The following is a 4,671-nucleotide window of genomic DNA, read 5'->3' on the forward strand; positions in this document are numbered from 1 at the left end:
AAAAAACAAATCTAGCACAGGGATTTTCGGTTTTATTATTAGGAAGAGTGGATAACGGGGAACTCGACTATTTATGCTATGCGTCAAGAGTCTCACCAGTCACATCTTTTGTTCCATGATAATAAGTGCAAGCACAGATATGATAATAACAGTGATGGATTCAGAGTTTAAAATCAGTGAGTTCACTTCTGTTAGATATACCTATTCTCAATATATTTTCACACATATAGGATTCAAATTAGATGCACCGGTTCATTCAAAATGGTTGCGTCTGCTCTAGAGCCACCACTGTAATAGAGTCAAGTGGGCAGAAAAAATAGAATACGATGGCATAATATTAATCAAACCTCAAAAATGGAACTAAATATCGAAATGCAAGGAAGCTAAAGCACGAAATTGCATTTCTTTAGATTAAGGGAGATTTAAGGGAACATCAACATAAAAAAGCATGAATACGAGGGGGAAAGGAGGAAACTAATCGAATTCCATCCAATCTTGAGAGCTTATTTTTTCAGATACAAAAATACAAATCAAGCCATCACCTGAAGAAAACTCAATATTGCTCCTCTACAAATAGTTTACAATCTCCAAAAACAGGAGTAGAACAACAAAAGCTAATTTCCTGTGGAAAAAACAATGTATACTAATAACTAGCATGCTTCCTCGTTGGTTTTTCAGCGCTTTGTGAACATCCCCTGCGTCAAAGATGAAAAGTCAAATTCTTTTGTCGACTGCGTAGAGCTTGATGAAATTGGGGTAGCAGCCTGCTTGCCCGGTCCCGGAGGCACAATACCGTTGCTGGATGTATTCTGTCCCATCGAGTAGAAGCTGCAAAATAAAAGCTCAACTATCAGTGTCAATCCTAAGATGAAAGATGAAAAATTATAAAAGCACCCAAAATTTGTTCCTCCGGGATAACAAATAAATGGCACAACTATTAAAATGTGTCAACTGGTTCCTTACCTGAAACCGGTATTAAACTAAATCACACGATAAAAGATGATTGGCAACTGAGTTCGTCAATGCAATTTCAGCTATCAAATGATGTAAATAAAGTATACAAGCCAATACAAGCAATTGATAATCCAATATAGACATAGCTTCTAAAATTGTTTATGTATCTTTGGAGATAAAGCTATGAAAATCCTCAAACAAGTCTAGTCCAAACATTCAGATTTAGAAATCAAAATTACTCTGGTTTCTGTAAAAATGGAAAAGAACTGTGCGCCAAAATGATGCAACCTTGTCAACCACATGTGACTAAGGTCAATATATTTTTCTACTGGTAGAATAAGTTAAAATAACAAAAAGACTTGTCTCCCTAAATAGAGTTCAATCGATGTCCTTTATAATGAAATCATTACCCACAATTCTTCTTTTCTGTATTTCCTTTTTAAACAATAGAGCTACATAATAAAGGCAAACAGTCTGATCATGAAGTTAGCAGGTAAGAAGTCAGTCACTTGCACTCAAATAAAAGGTTAAGGTATTTTAGAACAAAAGTGCTACCAACCCCCATGCATCCTAAGCATTAGATTAGGAAAGAAACAGGCTAAAGCAATATGACAAAATCCATAGCAATTCGAGCAAAGTGGCATGCTTCTCTAAAGTCATCTTATTACCCCTGTATCTCTGAAGGGAAGTGTTATACAAAGGAGAGAATAATCAATTAGATGCATGAAGTATAGGACATCTGTAACTTCCTTATCTTGTTCCACATCGCCTAATACTGGAATAGAAGTAGCAAAGGACATGAACTGCCAATGGAATCTAAAATTCACTAAGCAGGAAAGAGCAAAGGAAGAAGTCCTGCCACTCTCCCCATGGCCATCTAAGTGGATAGAATGCTTTGGTGTCCAGACAACGGAGCTTTGCCGAAAGGAAAAGGGTCAATTTTGCAACAAGGTTCTAATCTATGGACTATGGGGTTGCCCTCTTCCACTTGATCATCACTTAATCTGTTTTACTTTTTATTGCAAGAGTCTTCTATTTTATACTCCAACCTACTAGGAACGGATCAAGGAAAATATTGAGTTATATGTTAATTTTTTCCTCTTGAAGAAAAATTAAGTATATCAATTAGTGTCGCAATACATCAATGGATCAAATGATACTGTTCACTGGGGTCTGTCCACAACCCACTATTAATCAGAGGAGTAAAAGGAGAGATACTTAAAATGAAATGGAAGAAGCAGCTGACGGATACACTAAATTGTGTGGTAATGGGACATGATTTAAGAGATCTAAATGGCAAATAATTGGCAGGATATATGCATTGCATCAAGTTATTGAATTTATGGTCCAACAATACGCCCTCTAAGAACAATTCAGCAATTGAAGTTCTATATTTAACCAATAATGGATCAGAGGTCAATACCTGGATGTTGAAACTGGCACAGAGTTCCCAACTACATGTGTCGATCCCATATTACCTACCTAGTTTAGAAGCAAAATAAACAGCTTTGAGCAGAGAGACTTAAATACAACTTCAATGCAAAATCCAATATCCATGTGTTTTTTTTCTTTTTCTTTGATAATTAATACTCGTGTTCTACCTGCATATATTTCTCCAGCTCAGTCTTACTAGCTGCTGGCATCATCACTCCTGGGAACTGATAGCCTAAATTTGGCCAATTTTGATTTACCATATTGGTAGCATTAGAGCTTTGTTGTGCATTAACAGGAAGTTTTACAGCACCACCGGCAGCAGCCGCAGCCATTAGTAAAGACTGTTGTTGTGCCAGCATAGCCAGCTGTTGTTGATGCATAGCAAAAGGTGACACCATATTGGACTGTAAACGGCCAACATCAATTTTAGATAAAAGAGGACCAAAAAATCCAAATTCTTGTAGTAGTATTGTACCTTGTCAAAAAGGCTCATTATATCATTTTTAGCATCTTTCTGCACCTGCGGCTTCTCCGACGAGGCAGAAGGCACAATTGATGGTAAATCCTTGAATAAATCTTCAATTCCAGAAGCAGTAGCAGATTGAGACTTCTGATCATCAGATTTTGTAACCTCAGTTTTTTTCTGCTTTTGTTACTTCTTGAGCAGCTGCAAAGGCACAACTTTCTTTATAAGAGAAATGAGCTACAAGAGGTAATATGATAACTTCAATTCAAATCCCAAGAAAAATTACAAGTTGTTTATTCTCGACTCGGAGTATTACCTAGTCATAGATTTATATGCCAATAAAAATATAAACTTTTAATATTATATTCTTATTTTATATATTTAACTTGTTTTTCACATTTAAATTTATTTGGTATATGATGACATGAGGTGAGCTGAGGATTCATACTGCCGATTCCAACTTTTTTGTGACTGAGATGTAGTTGTTGATTCTCAAACTACCTGTGTGCCTCTCTTCCAAAAAGTAGTAAAGCACTATGGGCCATCCTAATGAAAAAAATAAAATTACACCCTCTAAATGTTAAAAATTGACCGTGACTTGACATACACTGGAAACCTGCCCAAGAGTTATCATCCGTAGAAGCTGCTTCTGAGCCATTGTCAGTTGAAGAATCCATAGAAAGCATGTCAAAAAGATCAGTAGCATAATCAACTTTAGGAGGATTGGTAGCTTCTGCAACCTGCTTTGCAGATTCAGTAACTGTAACTGGCTCTGCTCTCTGACTTGTCTGGTTAACAGCCTGACCTGAAGATACCTGCAAGTAGTCAAAACTATAAGAATCTATTCTAATTCAGAAAGTATCCTAACCAACTCGGAAGAAACAGAAACTAACAGCAGTTAGGAACAGTTATACACAAGGACCAACAGGGGGACATGAATACACACGTACGTAAAAATTAAGATGCAAGTATGTAATAGCTCAAAAACAGTACGAGCAACAGCTGCTTAATTCAACAATCTGAGTGAAGAATTAATTTTCAACACCAAGTAAACTTATACTGCACAAAAACCCAAGGGCTAATTGCCCAATCATCTCACATACATAGGCAAGTCGTGTAGATAACCAGCAAATGAAGAAGATTTCATCCAAATTAGAACATTGAAACAATAATATTACACCTGGAAGGCAAAGAAATGTGGAGAAAACCAGTTTGATGAATAAGCTTAACGTACATGCTCTGGCCCTTTAGGAGGCAGTGGTATACTGACTCTAGTAGCAGGTACATCTTGCTTCATGTTTGGGGCTTGAATATTTCTCCTCTCGTCATATGCCCCTCCTGAGCTAGTTGCATGTCCACGTCCACTTCTATCACTGTTTTGTTGCCATTGCACCGAAGCCCTCTCTTCTTGAACCCTGGAAGGTGGTTTTTGTATCCCATCCTTAGGGGCCTTAGCTAAATACAGTCCGGCACATAGACTTAGCAGTCATATTTCACACTCAATAATAAATTTCTAAACATAGCATTTTAGAAGTGGATTGAGGCCAGCTCACTACAGAAGCAGTTTAACAAGCAGCCTTATGAACATGTAAGAAGAGAACAGGAAATGAATCACGTTGAAAGAAAATAGACAGTTGGCAGATAACAAGCAGTTGTTTCGAATATACCCCACAGATCCCTCCTTAATCGTATGATAGCTTTCTTTTAACGAACATCAATCTAAACACATGATTGTTTGACAGAGACATATACTCACCAATTGCGCATATGCCACACAGCTCAAATCAAATACAATTCATACTAAACCAACACTTAAC

General features: G+C 37.0%; 1 pseudogene; it reads right to left on the minus strand.

Moving 5' to 3' along the window:
* Positions 1-483: 483 nt before the first annotated feature.
* LOC132038291 (ADP-ribosylation factor GTPase-activating protein AGD5-like) lies at positions 484-4,380 on the minus strand (annotated as a pseudogene).
* Between the last annotated feature and the right edge of the window lie 291 nt (positions 4,381-4,671).

Source organism: Lycium ferocissimum, chromosome 11, assembly GCF_029784015.1.
Source record: "Lycium ferocissimum isolate CSIRO_LF1 chromosome 11, AGI_CSIRO_Lferr_CH_V1, whole genome shotgun sequence".
Classification (NCBI taxonomy): Eukaryota; Viridiplantae; Streptophyta; class Magnoliopsida; order Solanales; family Solanaceae; genus Lycium; species Lycium ferocissimum.